Genomic DNA, 16,783 nt, shown 5'->3' with positions numbered 1-16,783 from the left:
TAGGGTAAACTGGGTAACACAGGGCACACTGACAAAGCTTAACCTATTGATACTATAACAATCTACAAGGTTAATATAGTTGGCTTCTCTTTCTTCTCGTCCATTTTTCTGCTTTCTTTTGTATCTCTAGTTATCATTACGTATATGTATTGTTGCATTTGAAACAACTGTTTTGTTCATAATAGAGGTAAATTATTGGTATTGTTCATTATCAATAGTGATATTTCTATTGGTATTTGTATTGCTCCATTGGTAGAGTAATAATGTTCATTGTCATTGCTTTGTTACTAATATTTACCTGAGGATTTGTTGATTAGAACATATATATGGCTATACACATACTGTACATATACATTCACTGTACAAACATACATATACACATACATGTACATATACATTCACTGTACAAACATACATACACACATACTGTACACACATACATATACACACACATGTACATATACATTCACTGTACAAACATACATATACACATACATGTACACGTACATTCACTGTACAAACATACATATACACATACTGTACATATACAAGTACATATGCATACATACACTCATGCACATAATCACGTTTCATCAAACATATATTAACGTTGTTGCCCTAGGGTAAACTGGGTAACACATGGCACACTGACAAAGCTTAACCTATAGATACTATAACAATCTACAAGGTTAATATAGTTGGTTTTGCTTTCTTCCCCTCCATTTTTCTGCATTCTTTTGTATCTTTAGTTATCATTACGTATACCGTATCTTTCGGACTATAAGTCACAGTTTTTTTTCATAGTTTGACCGGGGGTGCGACTTATACTCAAGAGCGACTTATGTGTGAAATGATTAACACATTACCGTAAAATATCAAATAATATTATTTATCTCATTCACGTAAGAGACTAGACGTATAAGATTTCATGGGATTTAGCTATTAGGAGTGACAGATTGTTTGGTAAACGTATAGCATGTTCTATATGTTATAGTTATTTGAATGACTCTTACCATAATATGTTACGTTAACATACCAGTTGGTTATTTATGCCTCATATAACGTACACTTATTCAGCCTGTTGTTCACTATTCTTTATTTATTAGGGCCCGCATGGCCCATTGTAAAAGGACTCCCAAAGGGAGTCCTTTTGCAATGGGACATAAGGACCTATTGAATTCGTAAGGTTTTATTATTCTTTATTATTATTCTTCCGCCGCCTCTTTGAGCACTAATTTGACCCACTTAACATGCTTCAAAACTCACCATATTTGACCCACACATCAGGACCTGCGAAACTTGCCTTTTAATAAAAAAAACGAACCACAAAACTCAAAATTGCGCTCTAGCGCCCCCTAGGAAAAAAAAAACTAAACTGCCTGTAACTCCCACTAGAAAGGTCGGAGACACATTAAACAAAAACCTTTATGTAGGTCTGACTTAGACCTAGATTTCATAATAGTATATTCTCGGGCAAAAATCAACAGGAAGTTGGCAATTCCCCCTTCAAGACAAAAAAGTACTAAAAACAGTCACTATTGTCTCTTTGAGCTGTAATTTGACCCCCTTAACTGACAAAAGTATTGGGACAATTAGTACTAAAACTGGAAAAAAGTTTTGGGACACTTAGGACTAAAACTGGACAAAATTATTGGGACACTTAGGACTAATACTTGACAAAAGTATTGGGCCACTTGGGACTAATACTTGACAAAAGTATTGGGACACTTAGGACTACCACTGGACAAAACTATTGGGATGCTTACACTGGACAAAAGTATTGGGACACTTAGGACTACAACTGGACAAAAGTATTGGGACACTTAGGACTAAAGCTGGACAAAAGTTTTGGGACACTTAGGACTAAAACTGGACAAAATTATTGGGACACTTAGGATTATAACTTGACAAACGTATTGGGACACTTGGGACTAAAACTTGACATAAGTATTGGGAAACTTCGGACTACCACGGGACAAAAGTATTGGGACACTTGGGACGTATAATTAGCCAAAAGTATTGGGACACTTGGGACTAACACTTGACAAAAGTATTGGGACACTTAGGACTAATACTGGACATAAGTATCGGGACACCTACACTGGACAAAAGTATTGGGACACTTAGGACTACAACTTGACAAAAGTATTGGGACTTTTAGGACTAAAACTGGACACAAGTATTGGGACACTTAGGACTAGCACCTGCCAAATACGCGGGCCCGACCAACGATGCTTGCAGCTTTAATTCTATTTGTATTTGTATTGATCCATTTGTAGTGTAATAATGCTCATTGTCATTTCTGTATTATTATTTATTTCACTAACTGCTTCTTTGCTAGCATCATATTTGTGCATATCCTATTTGCTGATGTTGCTCTATTGTTGTTGTGTTTGTTGTTGTTGTTTTTGTCTCTCTGTCTAATCCCTCTCTTGTCCCCACAATTCCCCCTACTGTCTTCCTTTTTTTTCTCTTTCTATCCCCTCATGCTCCGGCCCGGCTGCACCAAATGATAATATAAATACATTTAATAAAGTTAAAATACAAATAAGGCAACAAGAGAAGTATCCCACACTTCTCTTTTGTAAAGTAAATATGTACATCCGATACGGGCATCTACATCTACTATATGATTTGCCTGAGAAGATGGACAGGACAAAAAAAAAAAAAAAAGAAGTCATCACACACACACCGTCGTCTCAATAAAAGCTGGCATGCATAATGCATATTTTACTTATTTTGGTTTGTGACCTTTTTATCAATTATTCAGGCCTGAAATATCTTGAAATGCCTCTCACAGAACATACAGAAATCATAATGCTGCTACTCGCAGCCTCAACATGTGGACTATTTATAGAACGATAATAACACAATGGTGAAAAGTGTGTTGATTACAGAATCCTTGCCTCAGGCTTAAAGGATGTTCTTTATCATTTGACAACACATTTGATAACCAAATTTCTGTGCAAATGTGCATGTGAGACTCCATCTTGCTGCATGCACAAAATTGCCCCTCAGCGACAGTCAAAATTCCATGCAAAGCGAACAAGACATGGCAACCGTGGAACAGACAGAGGGATGGTTGTGGGGTTGTGGGGAGGAAAGGGAGCGATGGGAAGGAGAAGAGGAGGCAGATGGAGAGCTGGTCTGTCAGGAGGAGTGGGGGGGTGATGCTGTAAAGAAATATGTCCGTAGAGTCTTGCAAAAGAAGGCATGGTTGCGTGTCTCTGCTTATAGCATCTGTGTGTGTGTGTGTGTGTGTGTGTGTGTGTGTGTGTGTGTGTGTGTGTGTGTGTGTGTGTGTGTGTGTGTGCGTGTGTGTGGTACGCAACGGTCAAACAAAATAACACATATGCTCTGCAATTTGGCATGTACCCAGTCGTTTTTTTTTTATTCTCAGACGTTAATTTCCGAGCTTCCATTTGAGCGTTGCAGTCATTGGCAGCATTTATTCCAGGAGCATATGGACACCAGCTGACACTTCCCAGGTAGAAAACAGTCTAAGAATATCAACAAGCATATGCTTGGATGCACAACTCCAATTCGTATCTTTTTTTATATCTCTTCTTGGCAAACCCACCCACCTTTGGTCTTTATTTTTTTTTTTTACATAATTTAACACATCCTCATAATGATACTTGGATTTGTGTTATTTACACTTCCTGACTCAGTTTTTCCCATCCAACTGTTGTTTCATATGGTGCTCTCTGTTTCTCACACTCTCCTCTCCAACTACACACCCTTTGTCATTCCTCCTCATCGCTAAATTCATTCTTAGGTTGTTTTTTTTTAAAGAAGGGTAAGAACATTTTCTTCTTGTCTCTAAACCTTTTGTGCGATACTTTTCGTCTGCCAAGTCCTACAAACTGAGATTGCGTCAATCAACTGTGTCAATTAATTATTCACACCTGTCCTGTGACTGTCCAAAGTCTAGTCTACTAATTCAGCTGGTATAGGCTCCCTAGAAAATAAATACAGTAAATGTTCTAATCTATTCTTCTTCTAGTCTCTTAAAGTCGTCGGGTCAAAACACCAATAACTAGATGAGCAATTCCTGGAAAAATTGCGTGTGAATGCTCTAATGCTGAAGTTGAACTTCAAAATGACTTAATTGCTGAAAGGGAGCACACAATTCCTAAACAGGCTGAATATTTTGAAGTTGGAACGGTATGGATCGGATAAAAAATGTGGGGGTTGTGGAACTTTGAAAAATATCCCATTCTTTTCAATGGGAATTTCATGGGAATTTGGGAATTTTTTTGAAAATGCTAAATATTTTGATTGTTGTGAATGAGTTGAAATGGTCGGTGTTGGAATTTTTCAAATCGGTCGAGAAACGTTGAAGTAGTAACATTTTGAATTGAGAAATAGTGTTACGGAATTCCTGGAATTTCGGAAAAAAACGGGAATTTTTACAGTTCAAAAAACAACTTGGTTTTTTGTCCTGATTAAGACGGTGGAATGGTTGAAAAATGTGGAAGGAGTAGTCGACAGAAAAAAGGGCGGAAAAAAACGGGAATTCTGGTCAATCCTGGAAATAATTTTTAAACTTGGAAATAGGATAGTTTGAATGTCCAGGATGAGTGGAATATTTTGAAGTTGGAACGGTTTGGATAGGATAAAAAGTGTGGGAGTTGTGGAACTTTGAGAAATGTCCCATTCTTTTCAATGGGAATTTCATGGGAATTTGGGAATTCTAAATATTTTGAATGTTGTGAATGAGTTGAAATGGTTGGTGTTGGAATTTTTCAAATTGGTCGAGAAATGTTGAAGTAGTAACATTTTGAATTGAGAAAAAGTATTACGGAATTCCTGGAATTTCGGGAAAACTTTGTTTTTTGTCCTGATTAAGACGGTGGAACGGTTGAGAAATGTGGAAGGAGTAGTTGACAGAAAAACGGGTGAAAAAACCGGACTTCTGGGAAATCCTGGAATTTTTTTGAACTTGGAAAAATCATAGTTTAAATGTCCAGGAAGAGTGGAATATGTTGAAGTTGGAACAGTTTGGATAGGATAAAAAATGTGGGAGTTGTGTAACTTTAAAAAATGTCCCATTCTTTTCAATTGGAATTTCATGGAAATTTGGGAATTTTTTAGAAAATGCAAAATATGTTAAATATTGTGAATGAGTTGAAATGGTTGGTGTTAGGATTTTTCAAATTGGTCGAGAAGTGATGAAGTAGTAACATTTTGAATTGAGAAATAGTATTCCGGAATTCCTGGAATTTCGGGAAAACCGGGAATTTTTACAGTTCAAAAAACAACTTGTTTTTTTTGTCCTGATTAAGACGGTGGAACGGTTGAAAAATGTGGAAGGAATAGTTGACAGAAAAAAGGGTGAAAAAAACGGGAATTCTGGGAAATCCTGGAATTTTTTTTAACTTGGAAAAATGATAGTTTGAATGTCTAAGATGAGTGGAATATTTTGAAGTTGGAACGGTTTGGATAGGATAAAAAAATGTGGGAGTTGTGGAACTTTGAAAAATGTCCCATTCTTTTTTAATGGGAATTTCATGGGAATTTGGGAATTTTTTTGAAAATGCTAAATATTTTGATTGTTGTGAATGAGTTCAAATGGTCGGTGTTGGAATTTTTCAAATCGGTCGAGAAACGTTGAAGTAGTAACATTTTGAATTGAGAAATAGTGTTACGGAATTCCTGGAATTTCGGAAAAAAACGGGAATTTTTACAGTTCAAAAAACAACTTGGTTTTTTGTCCTGATTAAGACGGTGGAATGGTTGAAAAATGTGGAAGGAGTAGTCGACAGAAAAAAGGGGGAAAAACGGGAATTCTGGTCAATCCTGGAAATAATTTTTAAACTTGGAAATAGGATAGTTTGAATGTCCAGGATGAGTGGAATATTTTGAAGTTAGAACGGTTTGGATAGGATAAAAAGTGTGGGAGTTGTGGAACTTTGAGAAATGTCCCATTCTTTTCAATGGGAATTTCATGGGAATTTGGGAATTCTAAATATTTTGAATGTTGTGAATGAGTTGAAATGGTTGGTGTTGGAATTTTTCAAATTGGTCGAGAAATGTTGAAGTAGTAACATTTTGAATTGAGAAAAAGTATTACGTAATTCCTGGAATTTCGGGAAAACTTAGTTTTTTGTCCTGATTAAGACGGTGGAACGGTTGAGAAATGTGGAAGGAGTAGTTGACAGAAAAACGGGTGAAAAAAACCGGAATTCTGGGAAATCCTGGAATTTTTTTGAACTTGGAAAAATCATAGTTTAAATGTCCAGGAAGAGTGGAATATGTTGAAGTTGGAACAGTTTGGATAGGATAAAAAATGTGGGAGTTGTGTAACTTTGAAAAATGTCCCATTCTTTTCAATTGGAATTTCATGGAAATTTGGGAATTTTTTAGAAAATGCAAAATATGTTAAATATTGTGAATGAGTTGAAATGGTTGGTGTTAGGATTTTTCAAATTGGTCGAGAAGTGATGAAGTAGTAAGATTTTGAATTGAGAAATAGTATTCCGGAATTCCTGGAATTTCGGGAAAACCGGGAATTTTTACAGTTCAAAAAACAACTTGTTTTTTTTGTCCTGATTAAGACGGTGGAACGGTTGAAAAATGTGGAAGGAATAGTTGACAGAAAAAAGGGTGAAAAAACGGGAATTCTGGGAAATCCTGGTATTTTTTTTTACTTGGAAAAATGATAGTTTGAATATCTAAGATGAGTGGAATATTTTGAAGTTGGAACGGTTTGGATAGGATAAAAAATGTGGGAGTTGTGGAACTTTGAAAAATGTCCCATTCTTTTTTAATGGGAATTTCATGGAAATTTGGGAATTTTTTTGAAAATGCTGAATCATTTTAATGTTGTGAATGCGTTGAAATGGTTGGTGTTGGAATTTTTCAAATCGGTCGAGAAATGTTGAAGTTGTAACATTTTGAATTGAGAAATAGTATTACGGAATTCCTGGAATTTCAGGGGAATCGGAAATGTTTACACTTCAAAAAATAACTTAGTTTTTTGTCCTGATATAAGACGATGGAACGGTTGAAAAATGTGGAAGGAGTAGTCAACAGAAAAAAGGGTGAACAAACGGGAATTCTGGGAAATCTTGGAATTTTTTTTAACTTGCAAAAATTATAGTTTTAATGTCCAGGATAAGTGGATTATTTTGAAGTTGGAACGGTTTGGATAGGATGAAAAAAATGTGGGAGTAGTGGAACTTTGAAAAATGTCCCATTCTTTTCAATAGGAATTTCATGTGAATTTGGGAATTTTTTTGAAAATGCTAAATATTTTGAATGTTGTGAATGAGTTGAAATGGTTGGTCTTGGAATTTTTCAAATCGGTCAAGAAATGCTGAAGTAGTAACATTTTGAATTGAGGAATAGCATTACGGAATTCCTGGAATTTCGGGAAAACCAGGAATTTTCACAGTTCAAAAAACAACTTGTTTTTTTGTCCTGATTAAGACGGTGGAACGGTTGAAAAATGTGGAAGGAGTAGTCGACAGAAAAAGTTGAAAAATGGGAATTCTGGGAAATCCTGGAATTTTTTGGAACTTGGAAAAATTATAGTTTGAATGTCCAGTATGAGTGGAATATGTTGAGGGTGGAATGGTTTGAATCGGTTGAACAATGTGGAAATGGTGGAAATGGCCAATTTATTTTGAATGTGAAAAATGTCCCGGAAAAACGGAAATTCTGGGAAATCTGGGAAACCTGGGGAATTTTTGGAATTTGTCAAGGGAAAGCCCGCAATTCCCGAATAGGCTGAACAGTTTGAAGTTGGAACGGTTTGAATCGGGTGAAAAATGTGGGAATTGAGAAACTTTGAAAAATGTCCCATTCATTTCAATGGGAATTTCATGGAAATTTGGGAATTTTTTGGAAAATGTTAAAAAAAAACTTGAATGTTTTGAATGAGTTCAAATGGTTGAAGTAGTAACATTTTTATATGACAAATGGTATTAAAGAATTCCAGGAATTTCGAGAAAAACAGGAATTTTTCCAGTTCAAAAAACAACTTTGTTTTTTGTCCTGATTAAGAGGAATGTTTTGGAACGGTTGAAGTCGGTTGAAAAATGTGGAAGGAGTAGTCGACAGAATAAATGGTGAAAAAAAGGGTTTGAAAAAAAGGGAATTCCTGGAATTTTATTTTAACTTGGAAAAATTATAGTTTGAATGTCCCGGATGAGTGGACTATGTTGAAGGGGGAATGGTTTGAATAGGTTGAAAAATGGTCAATTCATTTTGAATGGGAAAAATGTCCCGGAAAACTTGGAATTCTGGGAAATCTGGGAATTTTTGGAATTTGTCAAGGGAAAGCCCTCGATGCCCGAATAGGCTGAACAGTTTGAAGTTGGAACACTTTGAATCAGGTGAAAAATGTGGAAGGCAGAGTGCGCCAAAATCTGTAGAAGAAGAAGAAGTAGAGGAATAATAATAATAATACATAGATGAATGTTGGTGTAGAAAAGCATGTGGGAATGTTTGGAGCATTCACACAATTAAATCATAGGATTTAACAGTTTGGCCTTTTTCAATTTGGTATGTATTTCAGCATTATGGTTACTGTTTGATTCGTTTTTTTGTACAGTAAGAGTAGGAAATGTATACCATACATTTACTTAGCCAATACATATTGGTACGTCTTTGTAACAATTCGAAAAATCAAAACAAAAATCCTCAGTAAAAATTTTCGTCAAATAAATGGTTTTGTCAATTGCTGTGTGCAGCTGAGATAGGCGGACAAGAGATAAGGGACAAGCGGTAGAAAAATATTTACGTGGTATCAGTGTGCATTTCTAGTACACCACTCCTCCATACGTCATCAGACTGGTTTGTAGAAACTACCTGAACTGTAAAATGCGGTGGGAACACAAACCACGCACTTCTACAGGAACCTACTTATCCAGGAATTAGAGGTTCTAGGAACTAGAGGTTCCAAGAACCAGAGGTTCCAGGAACCAAAGGTTCCTGAACTTTTGGTGGAAAAGGGCCTAATGCTCAGTTGTTGGTGCGAACATGATGCTTGTAACCTGACTCTGGCCAGATCCTTGTAGTTGGCTGAGCTCCACACAAGGATCTGGGACTTCTCAATAGTAGATGTATTCCAGAAGGCGGGGCCTTGTAAAAAAAAAAAAAGGAAACTCATTTTGGCCGCTTTTACCCGTGATCTTGTCCTTTCGGTCAAAACCCAAAGCTCATGACCATAGGTGAGGATGGGAACGTAGATCTTGTACCAGTGATCTTGTCCTTTGGGTCATAACCCAAAGATCATGACCATAGGTGAGGATGGGAACGTAGATCTTGTACCAGTGATCTTGTCCTTTCGGTCATAACCCAAAGATCATGACCAAAGGTGAGGATGGGAACGTAGATCTTGTACCCGTGATCTTGTTTTCGGTCATAACCCAAAGATCATGACCATAGGTGAGGATGGGAACGTAGATCTTGTACCCGTGATCTTGTCCTTTCGGTCATAACCCAAAGCTCATGACCATAGGTGAGGATGGGAACGTAGATCGACCGGTAAATTGAGAGCTTTGCCTTCCGGCTCAGCTCCTTCTTCACCACAATGGATCGATACAGCGTCCGCATTACTGAAGACGCCGCATCGATCCGCCTGTCGATCTCACGATCCACTCTTCTCCCACTCGTGAACAAGACTCCGAGGTCGTTGAACTCCTCCACTTGGGCCAGGGTCTCTTCCCCAACCCGGAGATGGCACTCCACCCTTTTCCGGGCGAGAACCTGATGAGAGCCACGCCGGGAAATCCAAACCCGGTCGGAAGAAGAGCCAAAACATCCTTGCCACCAAATAAATGACTTCAAAACCCTTCTCTGTTCATCTTTTAAAGAATTAATATGTTGCCATTGTTGTTTGAATCAAACAGTCGCTTCGGCGCTACGTCACATCTCAGAAATCCCGCCCAGCGATCCTGATCGGTTCATTATTTGTTGCTATCTGGAAGGAGTTTGCAATGCCCTCGAGCCCAGACCCTCGTGTGGAGCTCAGCCAACGACAAGGGTCTGGCGAGAGTCAGGTTATAATGCGTGTTCAACTTTTCCGTATTGATGCTTGAAATGAACTCAGCAGCTATATTCATGCTGAGTCAGCAGTTTCATGCTATTACAACATGAGTTGTGTTGCTGCTGTAGTATACTTGTTCATCGGTGACCATCTGATCAAAGAAAGCTACGTTTCCCTCTCCATTTCATCTTGCAATATTAAAGAAATACGGACCTCCCTTTGTTATGCTTCAAAAGAAAACCATGTGTTCTTTGTCGGTTTAGGTAAACAAACCTTAGATCTGATGCAGATGTACATGAAGTAGACTACTAAACTAATCTCAGCCCTTTGTTGTGAAGGTGAAGGGTTTGGTCCTTGTTAGAAATGTGCTGGCTTGGGTAAATCAATAGTTTTCTTAGACTTGAGGGTCTTGTTGACATGATTGACGAGTGCTTGCTCACCTTCTCGGTCTGCGCCTTCCACTGGGTTGAGCGCGGCGTTAGTCGGTGTTATGTGAGCGATGTCGCGGTGGCTCTCAGTGCGTCGCTTTCCACAAGCCGTTCAGATATGAAGTGTCGTCCCTTGGGGCTGTGGAACGTTCCTCGGCATGAACGAGTGATGATAGCGATACTGATAGTCTTTACCACAGGGCTCCAGTAGTGGCAACACCAGCATGACTCAGGGCCACAACATTTGTGGTTGTCTGTTCTTACAGCCAGCCTCTCTCGCTCTGTCTGTGGGTAACGGGGGGCCTGCCAAGTCAAGTCATCTTCACCCGGCGTCTACGGGCCTAATTCAGAACTCCGACACCAAAAGGAGACAGTCGGGCAGACAGTCCAGAGACCGGTGTCGGGCTCAAGGGTCCTTCTTGGAAGTCAAAAGCAATCCAGGATACTCAGTGGGTCATAGGAGTGTTGAACCATTCAAGGGGATTTTACTCGCTTAGGAATTTACAGTTGAGATATGAAAAGATTGTTTCTGTTCTTTTCCCTCACTTTTCAATGGTAGTCCACTCTATTCAGGATTGTCCAGGCGGTCCATTGTGTCCAGAAGTGCTTCAGCAGGTCCTTATCTTTCCTGCAGAGACAGACATGATCACATCAATTGCAGTTTGCTGTGGAAATGCCACTTTCAAAGACGAGTTTGATTCATGCAACTGATACTCGTCAGTTGTATCACAGTTGTAGCACTTCTGGACACAATGGACCGCCTGGACAATCCTGAATAGAGTGGACTACCATTGAAAAGGGAGAGAAAAGAACAACAAAAACAATATTTTCATATCTGAACTGTGAATTCCTAAGCGAGTAAAATCCCCTTGCATGGTTCAACACTCCCATGACCCACTGAGTATCCTGGATTGCCTTTGACTTCCAAGAAGGACCCTGGTCTCTGGACTGTCTGCCCAACTGTCTCCTTTTGGTGTTGGAGTTCTGAATTAGACTTGCTTAGGAATTCACAGTTCAGATATGAAAATATTGTTTCTGTTGTTCTTTTCTCTCACTTTTCAATGGTAGTCCACTCTATTCAGGATTGTCTAGGCGGTCCATTGTGTCAAGAAGTGCTTCAGCAGGTCCTTATCTTCCCTGCAGAGACACACATGATCACATCAATTGCAGTTTGCTGTGGAAATGACACTTTCAAAGACGAGTTCTATTCATGCAACTGATACTCGTCAGTTGTATCACAGTTGTAGCACTTCTGGACACAATGGACTGCCTGGACAATCCTGAATAGAGTGGACTACCATTGAAAAGTGAGAGAAAAGAACAACAAAAACAATATTTTCATATCTGAACTCTGAATTCCTAAGCGAGTAAAATCCCCTTGCATGGTTCAACACTCCCATGACCCACTGAGTATCCTGGATTGCCTTTGACTTCCAAGAAGGACCCTTGAGCCCGACACCCGGTCTCTGGACTGTCTGCCCAACTGTCTCCTTTTGGTGTTGGAGTTCTGAATTAGACTCGCTTAAGAATTCACAGTTCAGATATGAACAGATTGTTTCTGTTGTTCTTTTCTCTCACTTTTCAATGGTAGTCCACTCTATCCAGGATTGTCCAGGCGGTCCATTGTGTCCAGAAGTGCTTCAGCAGGTCCTTATCTTCCCTGCAGAGACACACATGATCACATCAATTGCAGTTTGCTGTGGAAATGCCACTTTCAAAGACGAGTTCTATTCATGCGACTGATACTCGTCAGTTGTATCACAGTTGTAGCACTTCTGGACACAATGGACCGCCTGGACAATCCTGAATAGAGTGGACTACCATTGAAAAGTGAGAGAAAAGAACAACAAAAACAATATTTTCATATCTGAACTGTGAATTCCTAAGTGAGTAAAATCCCCTTGCAAGGTTCAACACTCCCACGACCCACTGAGTATCCTGGATCGCCTTTGACTTCCAAGAATGACCCTTGAGCCCGACACCCGGTCTCTGGACTGTCTGCCCAACTGTCTCCTTTTGGTGTTGGAGTTCTGAATTAGACTTGCTTAGGAATTCACAGTTCAGATATGAAAATATTGTTTCTGTTGTTCTTTTCTCTCACTTTTCAATGGTAGTCCACTCTATTCAGGATTGTCCAGGCGGTCCATTGTGTCCAGAAGTGCTTCAACAGGTCCTTATCTTCCCTGCAGAGACACACATGATCACATCAATTGCAGTTTGCTGTGGAAATGACACTTTCAAAGACGAGTTCTATTCATGCAACTGATACTCGTCAGTTGTATCACAGTTGTAGCACTTCTGGACACAATGGACTGCCTGGACAATCCTGAATAGAGTGGACTACCATTGAAAAGTGAGAGAAAAGAACAACAAAAACAATATTTTCATATCTGAACTCTGAATTCCTAGCGAGTAAAATCCCCTTGCATGGTTCAACACTCCCATGACCCACTGAGTATCCTGGATTGCCTTTGACTTCCAAGAAGGACCCTGGTCTCTGGACTGTCTGCCCAACTGTCTCCTTTTGGTGTTGGAGTTCTGAATTAGACTCGTTTAGGAATTCACAGTTCAGATATGAACAGATTGTTTCTGTTGTTCTTTTCTCTCACTTTTCAATGGTAGTCCACTCTATTCAGGATTTTCCAGGCGGTCCATTGTGTCCAGAAGTGCTTCAGCAGATCCTTATCTTTCCTGCAGAGACACACATGATCACATCAATTGCAGTTTGCTGTGGAAATGCCACTTTCAAAGACGAGTTCGATTCATGCAACTGATACTCGTCAGTTGTATCACAGTTGTAGCACTTCTGGACACAATGGACCGCCTGGACAATCCTGAATAGAGTGGACTACCATTGAAAAGTGAGAGAAAAGAACAACAAAAACAATATTTTCATATCTGAACTGTGAATTCCTAAGCGAGTAAAATCCCCTTGAATGGTTCAACACTCCCATGACCCACTGAGTGTCCTGGATTGCCTTTGACTTCCAAGAAGGACCCTTGAGCCCGACACCCCGTCTCTGGACTGTCTGCCCAACTGTCTCCTTTTGGTGTCGGAGTTCTGAATTAGGCCCGTAGACGCCGGGTGAAGATGACTTGACCTGGCAGGCCCCCCGATACCCACAGACAGAGCGAGAGAGACTGGCTGTAAGAACAGACAACCACAAATGTTGTGGCCCTGAGTCATGCTGGTGTTGCCACTACTGGAGCCCTGTGGTAAAGACTAGCAGTATCGCTATCATCACTCGTTCATGCCGAGGAACGTTCCACAGCCCCAAGGGACGAGGCTTCATATCTGAACGGCTTGTGGAAAGCGACGCGCCGAGAGCCACCGCGACATCGCTCACATAACACCGACTAACGCCGCGCTCAACCCAGTGGAAGGCGCAGACCGAGAAGGTGAGCAAGCACTCGGCAATCATGTCAACAAGACCCTCAAGTCTAACACAACTATTGATTCACCCAAGCCAGCACATTTCTAACAAGGACCAAACCCTTCACCTTCACAACAAAGGGCTGAGATTAGTTTAGTAGTCTACTTCATGTACATCTGCATCAGATCTAATGTTTGTTTACCTAAACCGACACAGGGTTTTCATTTGAAGCATAATCAAAGGGAGGTCCGTATTTCTTGCATGGTCCAACACTCCCATGACCCACTGAGTATCCTGGATTGCCTTTGACTTCCAAGAAGGACCCTGGTCTCTGGACTTTCTGCCCAACTGTCTCCTTTTGGTGTTGGAGTTCTGAACTAGACTCGCTTAGGAATTCACAGTTCAGATATGAACAGATTGTTTCTGTTGTTCTTTTCTCTCACTTTCCAATGGTAGTCCACTCTATTCAGGATTGTCCAGGTGGTCCATTGTGTCCAGAAGTGCTTCAGCAGGTCCTTATCTTTCCTGCAGAGACACACATGATCACATCAAATGCAGTTTGCTGTGGAAATGCCACTTTCAAAGACGAGTTCTATTCATGCCATCGTTCTCCAACAATGCTACTTTTTAGGAATGAGCCAGGGGATTGGTGATGAATGACTTCCTTCCCCTCCAAGTATCATCACTGAAGTGTTTGTAGAGTTTTAGTCTGAGAGGGGACAAAAAACAAGAAAACCCAACAGCAAGTCTTCATGAATCAAATTTAATTAGTGAGACGTTGCTGTGTGACGAGGATACATAAAGATCTGCATTTGTTCCGGGGCAGTTCATTAACCGCAGTTTAGGGGCAAATCAAAGTGAAAGTGTTAGACGCGGGAGCTCTCAATATTTCTGGCTCATGACACCCATTTAATGTCGTGATGCCTGCTTGCACTCCCAGTCACTTGCTGCTAATAATTATATTGCAAAGCGCTCGTCCTCATGTCCCACTGGGAAACCACCGTAATGAAATAGTCCACCTCATTGGCGTTGTTAGGCCTATTTTAGGGGGGCTCAAGCCCCCCTAAAATATTCTTAAGCCCCCCTAAATAATTTGGTGTTGTTTATATATATATATATATATATATATATATATATATATATATACATATATATATATATATATATACATATACATATATATATATAAAATTATTATTATTATTATTATTATTTATTTTATTTTTTACAAATACATGCCGACATATTCATTATAAAGTGGCCCGAATATGAGTTTAAATAAATTAATCATATAACCTGTCATTATTCACTCAGTTTCCCCTCACTTCATATCGTAAATCACCAAAAATGATTCCCGGGCGCGGCACCGCTGCTGCCCACTGCTCCCCTCACCTCCCAGGGGGTGAACAAGGGGATGGTGGGTCAAATGCAGAGGACACATTTCACCACACCTAGTGTGTGTGTGTGTGTGTGACAATCATTGGTACTTTAAGGGAGAGAGCCCCTTTAGTGTGTCGGTATCCAATCCATTCCACTTGTTCATATAGAAAATGCCCACATCACTCAAAATCCAGTCCGCATTTTCTCTGCGACCTTTCCTGCGGTCCTTGGACTTGTTCATATAGAAAATGCCCACATCACTCTTGTAGAATCTATATAAAGAAATATACATTAGCCTAATGTTAAAATAATGAAAAAACATCATTAAATATATTTGTTTTATTGTATTGTTACATTAATAGCTGTTGTGTTTTTATAGGATGGCTTGTTAAACATTTCATAGGATTTTCAGAGGGAGGAAAAACCAAGACATTTAATATAACATGTAAAATGAATAAATACATAACAAGAAAAAGGAAAAAAATGGTTAAAAGCCATCGTCCCGGGGAGCATTTCATTTCGTCCCGAGCATTTTTTAAATAATAATTAATAATTTCTAAGTCTTTGTTAGCCGTTTGTAAAGTTTTGTGCTCGTGCGCTACGTTCGCTCTCCTGGGGGCTAAGCCTCCCCTGTCCTTAAAAGCTAGTGACGCCCCTGGTCCACCTCCAGAACTACATGCTGTACATTATACATACAAACCCCAAAAGCAGTGAAGTTGTCACGTTGTGTAAATGGTAAATAAAAAGAGAATACAATGATTTGCAAATCCTTTTCAACTTATATTCAATTGAATAGACTGCAAAGACAAGATATTTAACGTTCACACTGGAAAACGTCGTTATTTTTTGCAAATATTAGCTCATTTGGAATTTGATGCCTGCAACATGTTTCAAAAAAGCTGCTACAAGTGTCAAAAAAAGACTGAGAAAGTTGAGGAATGCCCATCAAAGACTTATTTGGAACATCCCACAGTTGAACAGGCTAATTGGGAACAGGTGGGTGCCATGATTGGGTATAAAATCAGCGTCCGTGAAATGCTCAGTCATTCACAAACAAGGACGGGGGCGAGGGTCACCACTTTGTCAACAAATGCCTGAGCAAATTGTTTAAGAACAACATTTCTCAACCAGCCATTGCAAGGAATTTAGGGATTTCACCATCTACGCTTCGTAATATCATCAAAAGGTTCACAGAATCTGGAGAAATCACTGCACGTAAGCAGCAAGGCTGACAACTAACATTGAATGCCCGTGACCTTGGATCCCTCAGGCGGTACTGCATCAAAAAGCCACATCAGTGTGTAAAGGATATCACCACATGGGCTTTGGAGCACTTCAGAAAACCACTGTCAGAAACTACAGTTGGTCGCTACATCTGTAAGTGCAAGTTAAAATTCTACTATGCAAAGCCAAAGCCATTTATCAACAACACCCAGAAACGCCGCCGGCTTCACTTGGCCCGAGCTCATCTAAGATGGACTGATGCAAAGTGGAAAAGTGTTCTGTGGTCTGACGAGTCCATTCATCCATCCATTTTCTACCGCTTATTCCCTTTTGGGGTCGCGGGGGGCGCTGGAGCCTATCCCAGCTACAATCGGGCGGAA

The 16,783-nt window shown here is 39.7% G+C and overlaps 1 protein-coding gene across 2 annotated transcripts in view; it reads right to left on the bottom strand.

Annotated features, from left to right (window-relative positions):
* Nucleotides 1-16,783, bottom strand: part of flrt1b (fibronectin leucine rich transmembrane protein 1b) — a 125,704-nt gene that overhangs the window by 9,770 nt on the left and 99,151 nt on the right. The window contains exon 2 of one of the 2 annotated variants that reach the window (XM_061930363.2): nucleotides 10,438-11,053. The gene's annotated coding sequence lies outside the window, so the exon portion shown is untranslated. Of the gene's footprint in view, nucleotides 1-10,437; nucleotides 11,064-16,783 lie in introns of those variants that run through there. The other variant, XM_061930364.2, reaches the window with a different exon arrangement.

The sequence above is a fragment of the Nerophis lumbriciformis genome, linkage group LG36, assembly GCF_033978685.3.
Source record: "Nerophis lumbriciformis linkage group LG36, RoL_Nlum_v2.1, whole genome shotgun sequence".
Classification (NCBI taxonomy): Eukaryota; Metazoa; Chordata; class Actinopteri; order Syngnathiformes; family Syngnathidae; genus Nerophis; species Nerophis lumbriciformis.
This window is presented reverse-complemented; position numbering and strand designations above follow the sequence as displayed.